This window comes from Pelodiscus sinensis, chromosome 31 (assembly GCF_049634645.1).
Source record: "Pelodiscus sinensis isolate JC-2024 chromosome 31, ASM4963464v1, whole genome shotgun sequence".
Lineage (NCBI taxonomy): Eukaryota > Metazoa > Chordata > Testudines > Trionychidae > Pelodiscus > Pelodiscus sinensis.
Window position 1 is genome coordinate 3,438,777 of NC_134741.1, and position 16,861 is coordinate 3,455,637.

The window sequence follows — 16,861 nt, forward strand, 5'->3', positions numbered from 1 at the left end:
TGCATCTGCACTCTTTACCACTAATCCTGCATTGTGCCCTCTTTGCCTGTAACTTCTGCAGTGTGCCCTTCATCCCAACCACTCCACTTTCCTCCCAGTCTAATCCAGTGAAAGTGTACTGATTTGTAAAGCATAAAAAATGAATGCACCATCCCTCGCCATTGACTCTAAAGCTCATTCTGCAGTTGCAAGTTAATGACACTCAGAAAGTGAATTTAAGGATATCACCAGAAAATTTCTTCCAGCTCTTTTTCTTCAGTCTACATTACTACACTGTATATAGGATGTAGAATCAATAATTAGATTTCTTATAGTATCTGCATGCTTTAGCCTTCTCTGAAACACAGAAAAGTCCCTTTAATATGTCATCAATAGAAAATAATCAACATCCATTAAGAAAGTTTTAGTTGCTTGTGTGAGAGAGAGGGAGATTGAGAGAAATAAGTTCCATGAGGAGAAAAATAGTCATTGGCACAATCAACGCTATTGACGTGACTGATGCCTTCACAAGTGACAAGACTATAGGGGATCAGAGAATTGTTCTTGAGATTATTTAGGCTCTTAAATATGAACAGGAGACAGAACACTTCTCTAGTCATTTGCTGCCTATTTTATCCCTCAGATAACCTGCAGATTTACATTTTGAGATCCCGAGATGGAACTCTTTAGTGAAGTGGAATTGGAACCAGACTTCCTCACCACTCGGCCCTGGTTGCTAGAGCAGCCCCGTCCCTCACCACCATGTGGCCCTGGCTTTGGCTGCTGGAGCAGCTACTGGAGTGACCCCCACCACCACGTGGCTCTGGGCTGGGGCCACTGAAGCACGTCCTGCCTGTGATGCCACTATGGCTCAAGCCCTGGCCAAGTCTGCCAAAGCATACACTGCCCACAACACAGCTATGGCTCTGGCTCCAGCCAGGCTGCTGGAGCAGGCCCTGACTGTGGCTCTTGCCCTTCCCTTGTCTGGGGCCGCTAAAACAAGCGCTGTCTCCCACAGAGCCCACCCTGGAGCAGTTCAATAGTCACTGAATGGCTTTGCTTTAGAGGTGGGTGGACCTCAACCTTAGAGGGAATCCTGCCCTCAGCCCTCCACACTCAAAACCTCTATTTCATCCCTGAGGTGCTCAACCCCAGGCCCACCCCAGAGCCAGCCCTCACTCCTCTGTTCTCCAACTCTTTGCCCCAACCCTAGATCCCTTCCCACAATCCAAATTCCCTGAGCCTCACTCCTGCTCCATGAACTTTCTTTTTTTGAACCAATACAGAGATTGTGTCTCTCATATTCCCTGCCTGTGGATACCCTGTCATGTGGTTGTGCTGTTTTCAGTTGTCCAGCAGAGCCACTTTTATTAACTAAACCCGGCTCCTTACTTAACAGAAGCATCACCACCTGAGCAAAAGTCTGAGAGTAGGGTCCTTGATTAACACAAGTCCCACCTTCTTCCAGCCAGGGCTCCCTAGTGAGGGGCTCAAATCAACAAACACATCCTGCCGGGCTAAGGTCCCCTGAGAAATGTCCTTAACAAGTGCACAGCCTTCTTGGCTCAAGTCCAATAACAGGGTACTCTTAGCCTGGGCTAGCAAAGGCGTAAGCCCCTGGGTTGGAAGGAGGGGGACATGGGCCCTTCCTTTCTACCGGGGCCCGAAGAGCAGGGAAATAGTCTGCTGACAGTGGCCAGCACCAGGTACCCCAGAGAGGGTTGACCAAAGACAATGATCAAGCGATTTGTCTCCTGCCATCCTTCTCCAAGCTTTGACAAACAGAGGCCAGGGACACCATTTCTATCCCCTGGTTAATAGACTTTTATGGATCCTAACCTCCATGAAATTATCTAGCTTCTCTTTAAACTCTGTTATAGCCCTAGCCTTCACAGCCTCCTTTGGAAAGGAGTTCCATAGGTTGACTACACGCTGTGTGAAGAACTTTCTTTTATTAGTTTTAAACCTGCTACCCATTAACTTCATTTGGTGTCCTCTAGTTCTTCTATTATGGGAACTAATAAATAACTTTTCTTTATTCGCCCTCTCCACACCACTCATGATATATCTCTATCATATCCCCTCTCAGTCTCCTTTTTTCTAAACTGAAAAGTCCCAGTCGCTTTAACCTTTCCTCATATGGGACCAGTTCCAAACCCCTAATCATTTTAGTTGCCCTTTTCTGAACCCTTTCCAAGGCCAAACTATCTTTTTTGAGGTGAGGAAACCACATCTGTACACAGTATTCAAGATGTGGGTGTACCATAGTTTTATATAGGGGCAGTAAGATATTCTGTGTCTTATTTTCTCTCCCTTTCTTAATAATTCCTAGCATCCTATTTGCCTTTTTAACTGCCCCTGCACACTGTGTGGAAGTTTTCAGAGAACTGTCCACAATAACTCCAAGATATCTTTCCTGATTTGTCATAGCCAGATTAGCCCCCATCATACTGTACATATAGTTGGGGTTATTTTTCCCGATGTGCATTACTTTACACGTATCCACGTTAAATTTCATTTGCCATTTTGTTTCCCAATCACTCAGTTTGGTGTGATCTTTTTGGAGTCCCTCACTGTCTGCTTCTGTCTTGACTAACCTAAACAGTTTGGTATCATCTGCAAACTTTACCACCTCACTGCTTAGCCTTTCTCCAGATCATTTATGAATAAGTTGAAAAGGATCTCAGCCTTCACCAGGGTCTTAGAAAGAAAAAGTCTAGTCCTGGGGCCCAGCTTTAGTAGAATCAAAGTGAGAACAAACTGCAATTTCCATCTTTTGTGGAGAAGGGAAGACAATTTTCTTTCTCAGTTCTATCCACATCAACCCAGGGAGGAGAAAAAATAACTCTCCACCAGCTGATTGTCCCGTCAGCTTCTGTAGCTTCACCTCCTTCTACAGAAGCTCCAGCTTTGAGCTACAGATATTAAGGGGCTGGTGAGGAAATGAGGAGCTGGCAGCTCAGGTTAGTCGCTTCCATGAGAACAAGAGGCGGAGTGTTCACAAGGTGCATTCCCCTCCCCAGCAGAGCAGGGTGTTAGAAAGAGCTAGTAACAGAATCGTCATCCACATTTTGCCCTCAGTTTGTTTCTGTGGTGTAGTGGTTATTATGTTTGCTTAACAGGTCAAGGGTCCCTGGTTTAAAGCCAGGCAGAAACAGGGTCTTCTCTTATTGCTGCTCCCCTTGGTGCCCAGGTAAGCATACCTCCTGCTACCTGGACTAAGCCCAACTTCCACGTGACAGAGGGGGGTGACATCAGCTGAGAATGCCCCTTGGTGCCAACCTTGGGAAGTGAGATGAGTTAGGCCAGGAACATGTTGGAGGCTTGTGTCTTGGCCTCTCCTGCCCTGGGAGGTTGGTGTATGGGGCTGGCTCCTGGTGCCTCCCTTATGCTCAAGGAGGAAGTGAGGCAGGAATGGGGCAGAGGAGGGAGGCCAAGCTGAGGGAGGCAGGAGAAAAGCTCAACATCTCAGTAAGACTTAGTAGGGTGAGCAGAGCCCCTCCCCCTTCCCCGCTTTGTTCTGCCAAAACCAGTGGGGTGGGGCTGGCTGTGGGGAGGCAGAGTCCTGTGCCTGTCTCAGGGTATCCCAGAGAGGCTCCTTGCAGCCCAGGAGAAGAAGGGGGCTCTAAGTGGAAGGAAAAGAAGCAAAGCTGGTCCCAGTGGGCCTGGGCTAGGGCTCCAGTTTGGCCCAGCTAAGTCACAGGTGTCTTGTGTTGGTCCCATGGTGTGAAAGGCAGCACTCAGGACTCTGAATCCTGCAATCAGAGTTCAAATCTCAGTGGGACCAGCTGATGCTGGGCTGGTTTCTATGCTCTTATTATTACAAACTCTTCAAAATCCATCTTTGGCTTCCTTTCCTGCAGGCTCCCTGCAGAGGAGTTTGTGCCCCCTGCTGTGAGCCTGAAAACACCTTCTCCCTTGGCAGGTCTGTCTCTTGTCTGGCAGCCTGTGAGGGGCTGGGGTTCTGGAGATGCAGGGTCAGGCCTATGCATGGATGCAGACAGCAAGGGCTCGTCTACATTGGCCCCTTTTCCAGAAGGGGCATGTTAATTTCACAGGTCGTAATAGGGAAATCCGCGGGGGATTTAAATATCCCCTGCGGTATTTAAATAAAAATGTCCGCCGCTTTTTTCCAGCTTTTAGAAAAGCCGGAAAAGAGCGTCTACACTGGCCCCAATCCTCCGGAAAAAAAGCCCTTTTCCGGAGAATCTTATTCCTACTTTGAAGTAGGTTACAGGCAGTCCCCGAGTTACCTGGATCCGACTTATGTCGGATCCGCAGTTACGAACGGGGCTTTTCTCGCCCCTGAGGATGGGAGCGGTGGGACGCCCAGATACGCCGCGTCCTCCGGGGCGAGAAAAGCTGCTCCGCGTCTCCCTGGTCTGCTGGGGGGGGGGCGCAGTTAGTGTGCCCCCTGGCCCCTCCCCCAGCAGACCAGGCTTTTCTTGCCAACGACGCCTGAGGTAGAGCAGCTGGGGCGCTGCCGGGTAGGTCCCTGCAGCGCCTCTCCTCGGTGCTACTGGACCAACCTGGCAGCACCCCAGCTGCTCTGCCCCAGGCGTCCCCAAGTCAGCTGCTGCTGAAACTGAGCAGCGGCTGACTACAGGAAGCCCGAGGCAGAGTTGCTCTGCCCCGGCTTCCTGGAATCAGCTGTTAATCAGTTTCAGCAGCGGCTGACTTGGGGACACCTGGGGTAGAGCAGCTGGGGTGCTGCCGGGTTGGTCCCCGCAGCGCTGAGGTGCGGCGCTGCGGGGACCTACTCAGCAGCGCCCCAGCTGCTCTGTCCCAGGCGTCCAAATTCAGCCGCTGTTGAAACTGATCAGCGGCTGATTCCAGGAAGCCCAGGGCAGAGCAACTCTGCCTCAGCCTGTTCTGTAAAAGGTGCCCTGGAAATAAGAAAGCAGCTAATGTGACTCGAACTCACAACCTTTGAATGTCTAGTTGGGCTCACACTGGGCATTACAACTTAGAAGTCCAACATGCTTTCCATTGCACCACAGAGCCTGACATGCTTCTAAGCTTGCTATCACCACTCTCTGCAGCATGACAATTGCTGGGGGGAAAAAAAGGGGAGGCGGGTCTATCTCTTTTGGGAGAGCAGGCAGGAGAATGTGACCTGGCTCCCTGCACCTGGGCCCTGCATTTTTCATCGCTTCAGAGACACTTGTTAGTGGAGGAATAAATCACAGTCACATGAGTGTAGATTAGGAAACTTTGTTGCTGTTGTTGTCATGGAAACTCCCCACAGACCTTCCCCTGGGCAGCCCACTCACATTGCACAGATTACTTCAAGATCAGGGTGCTGTGTAGATGCATCCAGCCTGTTGAAGGCCAGCCTCCTGCGGGGAGGCTCTGGCCACCTCCTTTCCTCTCCTCTCTCAGGCTGGGTCTATACTGCAGGCTTTTTGTGCAAGAGCAGCTGTTCTTGTGCAAAAATATGCAGAGCATCTACAGTGCATGCACGGTCTTGCACAAGGAAATTTACAGTAAAGCGTCAGAAAACAGGGTTTCTTGTGCAAGAGTTATTCCACTCCCCATGAGGAATAAGCCCTCTTGCACAAGAACTTGTCCACAAGGAGGCAGTGTGGACAGGCAACGGGTTTCTTGCTCAAGAAAGCCCTAGAGCTAAAATGGCCATCAGAGCTTTCTTGCGCAAGAGAGCATCCACACTGTCATGGGCGCTCTTGCAGAAAAGCACGTCTCTTGTGCAAAAGGACATGGCAGTGTGGACGTGCTGTTGCACAAGATCTTTTGCACAAGAACTCTTGCACAAAACAGTTCTTGCACATGAAGCCTGCAGGGTTGATTGTAGCCAGGGGGGATTTTGGGTTTGTTACCAGCACTGAGCTTTGTACAGTAGCCCAGGGAACATTGTGAAAAGGCAAAACCTTCCCACCCTGGGTGTCCCTGGCCAGCCAGTGAGTGGCAGAAAGATTCCCTGAAGTGATGACTTTGTGTGGTTTAAGCAAATTCTGCAGAACATAGATGTAGCCGAGTGGTTAAGGTGATGGATTGCTAATGCATTGTGCTCTGCATGCATGGGTTCAAATCCCATCTGAACTGAGTTTTGACATGACAGTTCTCTTTCTCTTGCTTCTCCCAGAAGTTCAGTGGCAACCCCTCCTGTACCCCTGCCTGCCCCAGGCCCTCCCACTGCAGCCTGGGGAAAGGGGAAATCTCCACAGAGACACTCCCAGATGGGACCCTCAATCCCTTCTGCCCTCAAGGGGAAACCTCACAAAGGACATGCCAGGCCATGGGGGCCTCTGAGATTGCCCCAGCCCTGCAGCCTGTCCCACCTGGCTGTTGCCAGGGACCCTCTGTGAGGTCACTGCCTCTCAACCAATGAGCTGAGGTGCTGCAAAAGGTCCTTGTGATGTCACTGCTCCCTTGCAGGCTCATGTTCCTGGGCAGCCGCTTGACATGTCAGCTGCTCTCCCTGTGTTCCCCAAGTCACTCAGGGATGGTTCTGGGGCTCAAACAGGGAACATCAGAGGCTGCTCATGGTGCCACATGCCCCCAAGGTCACTTTTTAAATGTCAGGGCAAGCCAGGATCTATCCTGTCCCTTCCCCAAGACCCCATCCCTTTGTTAAGCCCCTGCCCTGTCCAAACCTTTCCATGGACTATCCATTGCTAATGGACACTCACTACTAATGACATAATTACACCCGAGACATTTTGCTAGGGCTGCAGCTGGGGAGAAATAATTAAACAGATTAAGCATTTGAACTGTCTCATGTTAGCTGATCAAACTTTGTGTTAAATAAAGGAAAACATTACGGCTAGCACAAAACGTTTCAGTGTTGTTTTATTTATGGCAGGGGTGGGGAATGTTTTTTGAGTCAGGGGCCATTGATTCACAGAAAAAACAGGGGCCACAAAAGTGAGAAACAAAAAAAAACTCTTTCAAAGGCCCCCAGCGTTTACTGATGTGGCCCCCAACTTAGACACCTCACACCTCTGGTGTTCCAGCCCCCATGGCGTGAGGGGAAGGGACAGGGAGGACTGAGGTTCAGATTTACTTTTCTGGGGTTCCAGAGCCAATGGATTTTGTGGACCCGCTCAGGCTCTGGGTTGGGGACAACTCTGAGGGGTTCGATGGCCCAGGTTCCCTCTAAGTTGTGTGGCAGCTCAGCCCAGCAGCTGCTTAATGACCCCGCCAAGCCAGGGGCTCAGGACTCTGTGCATGGAGCTGCCTGCCTGAAGGAAAGACACTTCCCCCTCAGCTACAGCAGCAGCTAAACTCTCCCAGCCAGCCGGACCCTCCTGCCAGTCAAGTCTCACTGCCCGTTCTCTTCCCCCCCATTGGCAGCCACCCGGCCCACAGGAAACAGCCGCACAAGTGGCCCTTTCAGAAAGGAGCCTCGGGCAGCAGCAGGGGTGTTGTGGGCTCTGGAGCAAGGTGTGTGGGGCAGGACAGTGGTTTATACGTTAGGGAATTAGCTCAAGTAACAGAGCACTTGCTTAGTATGTGTGAGGTAGTGGGATCAATACCTGTATTTTCCAGGGTTAGTGGAATCCCTACTTTCCTGTTCACAGGCAGAGCCAGCTGGGTGGCCTAAAGGTTGCCAGTGGCCCCTTGGTCTCTCCAAAAGCCAGCCCCACTGAGGCAGGAAGCTGCTGGGCCATGTCCTGGAGACAATTTGCAGGTGGAGCAGAATTCCCCATTGGAAAAGTACTGCCTTTGTTCCATGGGCTGTGCTGTGTGGAACAAAACCCATGTCCAGCTGGGGAGGAACGGTGGCAATCCATCTTCTGGTGTTTGATTTAGCAAGTCCAACTAAGACTCACCAAATCAAACTCAGAGGGACAGGGCTCCCCCACCAGCTTCCAGCACTTCTGCTCTTTGCTCCCTTTGGCTTCCTGCTGGGGGGCACCGCTAAGCTGAACTGGAGGAAGTTGCCTCCAGCTACATACAGAGGGATGGTGGAAAGAGGAGACACATTGGCCAGACACCACTGGGGGCTGCCTCCCTCCCTCTGCTCTGCCCTCTGGCAAGGAGGGACAGTTCCAGCAGTGTCGCGGGGGGAGGAAGATGGGGATTTTATCATCTTCACCCCCACACACCCTGCCTGGAGCACCCATAGCCTGTGACTCCCCTTCACCCACCTGTCTGGGGCAGGGCCTGTGGGACTCTCCGGGCTCCTCCCCAAGGGCCCTAAATCAGTCTGAGGGTAGAAGGTCCTGCCCCCATCCCAGCACCATTGCCAAGCCCTCAAGGGAGAAACGGCCCAGTGCTCGGGTTCCTCTTATTATTTTAACACGCTGAGCCACAGGGTTTGATTTGGTGGGTCTGGGCTTCAAGCCCCTGTTTGCACTGCCACCAGCACATTAGCTACATTGGATTATCTCCCCATTTCTCCCTCTGCCCGAGGGAGCCTGGAACGGGCAGATGTGAAGAGTTGGGCTTTGGGTATGTGCATCTGGGTGAGCCACAAATTCAATGTCACATTCGCAGGACCGTGAATTCAGGTGAATTGGAACCTTAAGAAGCCGGCTGGGCTGAGTGACCTGCTGTGAGCAGAACCTACTGGGCTGGGTGCCACTCCGGCTTTCAGGCCAAAGGGGACTGTGTTAATGCCACAGTGAGAGTAAAGGCAGGAATAGGCCAATCTCATTCCTGGAGCCCCTGGGCAGTGAGAACAAGCCCTTTGGCTCAAACCAAAGAACCAAGCACAGGCCTTACGAACCTTGTGGTAGCGAGTGTTGAATTTGTAACAAGGAGCCTCTTTCTCCCAAGTGTTCATCTGGTATCATAATTTCATATGGAAACTACTCTGCATTGCTGCACAAGTGACACTACTTCCACCCGCTACTGTGCAGAACCTGGAGGATTTGCTGTAGGCTGCAAGACAGAGTCCTCAGTCGCCTCTACATCATCTCAAAAGGGTTCTCTGTGTGGCCCACTAGACTGTTTCCTATTGTCCACGGACAAGAGTAACCAAATTCCAGCACAATTACATGTCCCACAGGTGGGGGCTGGTTTGATGCTGAATCCTATGGATCAACTATGAGACCCCCACACTCTCCCTGAGCTCTGGGAGCCAGGTTTACAGGTTGAATTCTGTGTGGCAGGTGACTTCAGGGGAAAAAAAAAAAAAAAAAGAGAGAGAGAGAGAAAGAAGCCTTGCATCTCCCTGGTGGTCTAGTGGCTAGGATTCAGCACTTTCCCTGCTGTGGCCTGGGTTTGATTCCCAGTCATGGAAAACAAACTTATCTATTCCAATGCAAACTGGCAAGTCTTCCCTCTCCTTTAATGGGTGATGTTACACCACCTATGACACAATGGTGGCTCATGACTGTACCCCTTCCAACCTCACCCAGACAACACCTGTCATTGACACAGGCCTTTCAGAAAGGGCAGAGTTCTGTGATGCAAACTGCCCTTCTCCTCTCACATGGGGGCAGCCCTGCAGGAAGCTCTGTGGTGCACTAGCCCAGCGCAAGTCAGATTGGCATAAGATCCATTGGCTCAGATTGATTGTTGAAGGAGACAACACACAACTGGCTCCAGCCCCCACTCCGTAACCTGGGGAAATGACACATCAGCCCTGGCACCTTGGAGAGGCAACAATTCTCCACTGGCCAGGGCAGAGCCTCCCTTTGACACAGTCTTCTCCCCCTGGTCCTGCCTGCCTCTTTCCCCCTCTCTGAGCTCTCAGGGTATGTCTACATTACAGAGGTTTGTCGGAAAAACAGCCATTTTGCCCGACAAAACTTGAGGAACATCCACACTGCAACTGTGTTCTTCTGCAAGAAAATTGAAAGATCAGAGGGGCTTTTCTGGCATTGGTAATCCTCATTCTACGAGGAAGAAGCCTTTTTGTGACAGAGCGCTTTCAGAAAAAGACGTGTGCAGTGGGGGAAGAAAGTTCTTTCGGAAGAGGAGGAAAGGGGAAAAAGCACAGCTACCCTGGTGACAGCTCTGTCCTTAGTAATCACAACTGAAATGCGAGATAGCGTCCATCAACATGGACTCTCTCTGTTGAAAAAGCAGATTGCTTTTTCGATGCACTTTTGCAATGTGGATGTTCTCTTCCAGAAGAATTGGTTTTTTGGAAGATCCCTTCTGAAAAAAGCTTCTTCCAAAATAAGCCTGTAGTCGAGATGGAGCCTCAGGATTCATCTACAAAGCACACGTCAAAAAACACTATTTTGAAAAAAAAAATTCAATAGCTTGTTTTGAAACAGCACATCCATACTACAGGGAAGCCTCAAAATTAGTCCAAGGAAGGTTCCCTAATGTGGATGTGCTACCTCAACTTAGAGCTATAGGAAGCACTGGGGAGTAATTACTTTCAACGACCCTGGGCAGGAGCTATTTCCAAATAGCAGCAGTGAAGGATCCACACTACGGCTGTTTTGAAATAGCTATTTTGGAAGCGGCATTATTCCTCGTGCAATGACGTTTACAGGTTTGGAAATAAGCTATGGATGGCTTTTGGGGAGAGCAAGTAGGAAGAGGGCAGGGCCACTGGAGGCAGTTGGTGCTCTGGCTGGCTCTTCTGTGAAAAGGAAAAAAGGGAACTCCCCCCATGAATGGAGAACATGGATATCAAACCCCCTGCTTCTTATATACAAAGCAAGCACTTTACCACTCATGCTAATTCCCCAGCTCTACGACAACAAAGTTTTTTGGCGACTCTTAACTCCTCTACAGCGCCCTCTGTCTTCTAGGTTGGTGTTTCTCAACCAGTGGTATGAGTACCCTCAGAGGTACTTGAGACAAGTTTTTTTTTTGGAGGGGGGGAGGTGCCTTAACACAACCGAAATATGGAAAAAACTGAATTTTTGTTTTAAATTTTCCAGCACTTTATTATTTTTGTACTTTTTACACCCAAAAAGTTCATCACCAGCCCGGCTACAATAAAGTTGATTAAACAAATGTGTTGCAATGGTAGAAAAATTGTGTGTGTGTCTGAAAACTATAGCTACTGGGGGCACTCATAATTTTTTTGAGAAAGGGGATACTTACAATTTTTTTTAAAAAAGGGGTACATTATAAAAAAAGGTTGAGAAACACTGTTCTAGGTCAGTTAGTTGAGGAAAAGGAGAAGGCTCCAATGAGGCTCCTCCTCACACTCGTGCTTGGGACCCTCATTCTCTCTCTGGCCTCAAGGGCAGATCTCAAGAAGGAGACTCCCTGTAGCAAATTCATGGGGGGGTCTCTGAGATGGCCCCTGCCCTGCAGCCTGTCCCACCTGGTCATTGTTATGGACTCCGTGGCTATGTCTACACTGGCAGATTCTTGTGCAAGGAACCCAACGCAGTGCTTTACCACTCTTACTAGGGAAATAGCTTCTCCAACTGCAACCTCCTCACTGTAACTTGAGACCCTTGTTCTGCCATCTGTCACCACAACAGCCTCTTCAGATCCTCCCGATAAGTAGTTACAGGCTGCTATCAAATCCCCCCTCACTCTTGTCTTCTCTTGTCTTCTCTTCCCCAGACTAAACAAGCCCTTCTAACTTGTGTGGAGCCCTGAAGTGATTTCTCTGTGGGTCAGAAGCCCCCCAACCCAAAAAATGTTCCCCACCCCTGAATTGAAGGGAAGCCAGGAGTGCAACGTGTCACTCAGAGGTACCCATAGAATACCCTGATTGCAGGTACCATGGTGTAAGGAGCAGCTTTCAGGACTCCGAATCCTACAAGCTGAGTTCACATCTCAGTAGGACCTGCTGGTAAAATGTTAATTTGCTGCAAATCCTTGGGAATCAAAGGTTTTGGATTCCTTGTCATTAAATGCCCCAGAGTGAGTCTTTGCCCCCTGCTGGGTAACTGGTGCCCAGTAGAGTTAGGTGTTTGGTCCGGCTGGGTCAGTGAAAGGGGCGGGGTCAATTGATAATTGTCTGTTCTGAGGATTCCCTCCGGGGCAATGGAATTGGCTGCTGTCAGGAGACAGGATCCTGGGCTAGATGGAACTTTGGGCTGACCCAGTCTGGCTGTTCTGTTTGCTTTCTGGTCTTGTCCCCTCTGGGCCAGGAAGAACGGCTCTGCACAAGAGGGATTTTTCGCGCAAGAAGAAGCAGTGTAGACAGCGCCTTCTTGTGCAAAAGCCCGTGCTGCAAAAATGGTGACTCATTAGGTATGTAAATGAGACATGGCAATATTTATCCCTGCACCTCATTTGCATATCTGATTGCACAACAATACGCAGTGTAGACGTAGCCCAACTGATTTCATGAAGGATCAGTCTGACCTTCCTGGTCTTATGTAGACCAAGCCCAAAAGTGCAGCCCAAGAAACATGACTGGCAGTGAGTACCCACAATCATCTTGTCAATTACAGAGCAGGGCTGATGGACCTAAGGCCACCACCTTCATCACTTGGGCTGGAGGGAAAAAGAGCTGGAATCAAACCAGCAATCTACGGACACTTGCCAAGCACACACTACAGTCCTCCGCTCTGCCAGCTGAACTATCAAAGGGGGCATGGGCATTATTGGTTTGTCCAGGTTGGCCCTTCTACAAGTGCCAGGGCAAGTGCTCCCTCAAATGGACAGCATCACAGAAAGGGGCTGAAGAACTCAGCAGTACAGGGGTTGTCACAGGTACTTCACGTGCAGATGGACCCCCCTAAGCAAAACCTGACCTAGATCCATCCCTGTCACAGCAAAAGGAAGAAAGTTGGGTTCTTCTCATGTGACTGTTTTGTCCCAGAGTCTCTAGGGAAACAGGAGGGACAGACCACAAAAAACAAACCACTTGAGTGAACCTTGGTCCAGCCTCTCACTTGTGCTGCTCTCTCTCCCAGACAGTTCCTATGCCCAAGGCAATAGCTCCACAACCGACGTATGTTGAGGCGATTAACCTCAGCCTAGAGCCAGCACAGGGGCTACGTCTACACTGGCGCGTTCTCACACAAAAACTCTTTTGCGGAAGAGTTCTTCTGCAAAACCTCTTCTACAAGAGAGCATCTACACTGGCATGTGCCTTTGTGCAAGAGATGTGTTTTTGCACAAGAGCATCCATGCCAGTGTAGATGCTCTCTTGCACAAGAAAGCTCTGATGGCCATTTTAACCATAGGGCTTTCTTGCGCAAGAAATTCATGTTGGCTGTCTACACTGGCCTCTTCTGGAAGAGCTCTTGTGCAATAGGGCTTATTCCTGAGTGGGAGCATCAGAGTTCTTGCGCAAGAAGCCCTAATTTTATACATTAGAATGTCAGTTTACTTGCGCAAGAACACACGGCCAGTGTAGACAGGCAGCAAGTTTTTGCACAAGAGCAGCCACTTTTGCGCCAGAACACGCCAATGTAGACACAGCCCGGGAGTAGAACAGGTTTCTTTACCTTTCTCAGAAGCTGGGAACACACATTCTCTGAGGCCTGGTCCCGAGACTCCCTCCCTTTAGTGCCAGACCCAGGCAGCTGCTGGGACCAGACGTGAGGGCATCAGGGGAAGCTGCAAGAAACACATAGGGTACGTCTAGACTACAGGCTTTTGTCGACAGAAGTTTTGTCGACAGATTCTGTCGACAAAGATTCTGTCGACAAAGAGCGTCTAGACTACATTCAGTTCTGTCAACGAAGCAAGCTGCTTTGTCGACAAAACCCTGTAGTCTAGACGCAACCCTAAATGCAATAACACCTTCTGTCGACAGAACTCTGTCGACAGAATGCGTTATGCCTCGTAAAATGAGGTTTACCAGCGTCGACAAAACTGCTGAGTTCTGTCAACGTTATGTCGACAGAACACAGCGGTAGTGTAGACGCAGGTATAGTTTTGTCGACAAAAGTGGACTTTTGTCGACAAAACTCTATAGTCTAGACACACCCAAACTCAGCCCTCTGCATCTCTAGCCAGCCTGGCAGGTTCCACAGATCCAGCCTCAAGACCAAGCACCAGGGGGCATTAGACACCCAGCAGGGAACACAAAATTTTATTTTTTCACCAGCCCAGGGAAAAAGAAGCCAAAGCACATGAAGTAAGAGAGTTTTGTAGCAACCAGCCTAGGAAGGTCCCACTGAGAGTTGAACTCCAATTGCAGAGTTCAGAGCCCTGAGTGCTGCCCATTACTCCATGGGACCTACAGATGCTGTTTTTGATGGACACCTATGACTCTCAGCTCTCAGGCTGCCTCTGCTCTCCTGGCTTCCTTCCAGCTGCCCCATCCCAGCTGCTTGTTTATTTTTTGTTTTTATTTCAATACCAGCTCTAGTAGAAGCCGTGTGACACTCTCCCCTCCCCCATCATGGCATGCAAAGGTCGCTGCCCCCAACCAGACTCTGAAATGGCCCCCTGCTTCGCCCTGACCCAATGGGGCTGAGAGGAAAGAGACTGGAGCCAGGGGAAGCAGGAGGCAGGGAGATCCCCAATCTACACAGATCCTTCTTGCGCAAAAGGCTCTTGTGCAAAAACAGACCCCCCCAATAATATGCAAATGAGCATGGCAATATGTTAATCTGTGCTTCATTTGCATAAGCTTTTGCAGAAGAGAGCTGCAGTATGGCGATAGCCTAGGTGGTAGAGAGCCATGAAGACTCAGGAAAAATCCCTGGGTTGCAATCCTTAGTTTCACAAAATAAGAATAATTCACCAGCTCAGATGTGATTTCTAAACCCCCAAACAAGGAAAATAATAAAACCCGGTGGACTAAATAGACTTTTCCCTGCTCACACATTTCAAGAAGTCCAATTCCAAGCAAGCCAAGACTGTGTGGCCTAAAGGATAATGCATCTGATTTTAGATCAGAAGAGTGAGTGGCTGAGTCCTTTTGCACTTGCATTTACCTGGATTTGTCTGTGCTTGCAGGATTGGAAAGGTCCTCTGGAACAAGATGGCTTTTCTGTAGCCCTAATGGAAGGCCTGTAGCTATTCAGTAGGTCTAAACTAAAGCCTTCTTCTGCCGCCAGACTGAAGAGCAGCTAAATCAAAGCCAGAGGGTTCTTGCTGTTTGCTACCAGCCTACTTCCACTGTGAGGGCACCACCAAGCTCAAATGACCTTAAAACCAACTCCAGATACAGGTGGGGGGATGGTGGAAAGAAGAGACACATTGGCTTGGCAACAAGGTACCACTGGGAATTGAACCCAGGATCTTCTACTTAAAAGACAGGCACCTTAGCCAATTAAGCCATGGTGCCCTCCTTAAAAACAGCCCAAAAAGCTGTTCTACTTTATGGTCCCAGACACCTCCTTCCCATTCCAAAGTGCAGCCGTCACAGCCGGATTGAGAGGTGGGCAAGCCGGGCAGCTGCCTGGGGCACCAACTGATGAGGGGCGCCTGATGGCAGCTGTAAGGGGCACGCCACATCCCTTATAGCTGCCATCAGGCGCTGCATGCCCGGTTCCCGCAGTGCCGGCCCTCTCTCCCATCCCCGCGGCACCAACCAGCAGCACCCTTCCCCCCATGGCCACGGGGCCCTGCATGGCCTGGTGCGCACACCAACAGCAATGGCCGGGCCGGGCTGGGCAGTGCATGTGCCCTGCGCCCTGGGGGAAGGCCTGCGCACCCTGTGGAGGCGGGTCCGCACATGCACCGTGAGCCCGGGGGCGGCGCCACGCACCCAGGCCCGGGGCACCAAAATGGCTAGGGCCAGCCCTGGCAGCCGTTCCCCTCCAGCTCTTGCCATGACTCAAGGTCTGCGCAGCCCAAGACATTTGATTGGCAGCTGGTACCCAAAGGCTTTTTGTCAATTATAGCACCAGGCCCCACAGGGACAGACCCAAGGCAGCCGCCTGGTCCTAAGGCCGGGCCTGCAGCCAGGGGGAGGGAGAAGAATCTCTCCTTTCAGCAAGAGCCCCTGTTGCATAAATTTGCAAGGTTCGTCACCTGGAGGCTAGTCTAATTTGCCCACAGAAGAGAGTCACACTTTCAGGCTGGGTCCAACTCAATTTTATTGCTTGCAAGCAAGGTTTGGCTAAGGAGCTCAGTGCTCAAAGCAAAGCCGACCCCGGGCGTTGGCTAAACATCCTTTTTATACTTTCTTTAACTTTCTTATCTAACTTGGCATGTCTTGATTTGTTAGCTTAGCTTCGTGTTGCAGCATTATTGGTTAGCATACTTCAACTTTATTCCACTCAGTAACAACCACCAGTATAGCTTACTTAGGCAATTAGCAAATTCCCTGACTCATGTAGTACTTGAGAAATGGGTTTGAACAGCTAGTTCCTCTTTTACTACAGCTTCTAAAACATGCACAATCAGCTAAATGATACGTGCTGTTTCAAGCTTAAGCAATGGAAGGGGGAAGAAGCACACTTAGTTTTTACTACACCCCCGAAGGGGACGGCCTTCCAGGGGAGGGGCAGAGGAACCCAGCAGCACAGTCTCACCGGCGCTTCACGCACAGAAGGACCCTTGAGTGATCCAGGCAGAAACGCTGCATCTCGCTCCCTGCAGCTCCCCTTGCTGCCCTGGCAGGAGCTGAGCCTTCTCGCACCGGCCTGAGCCTGGCATCCCTACCCCACCTGGCACCACAGAAAGCCCCTTGGAGTGAGCCTAGGCAAGCTCTGAGAGGCTTGTGCCTTGGCCTCCTCTGCCCTTGGTGCCGGCTCTCCCGGCTGCCCCCTGAGCGCTGCTGGCCAAAGGAGGCAGCAAGGCAGGAGAGGGGGGAAGAAGCAAGTCCCACTAAGGCCGACAGCTCGGGCTTAAGCCTCCAGCCCCAGCACGAAACCTTCAGCTGGGCCTGTGTCGTTCTTTCCTGACCCCGCATAAGCTCACAGGGGGAATGTGCCCCATGTTCCATCCCTGCACCAGGCCTGGGCAGGCGGGCTCAGCCTCTCAAGCAGCCCACAGGGCCTGTAAGGGATGGACTGAGAGCAGGGCCCCACTGACACGCCCCCGTCCTGCCCCACTGGCCTGCGTGAAGTGCTGGCACGGGACAGGCAGGAACGGCAGCCAGGGAGAAAGCAGCTTGGACTGACGGGTGAGTCTCACT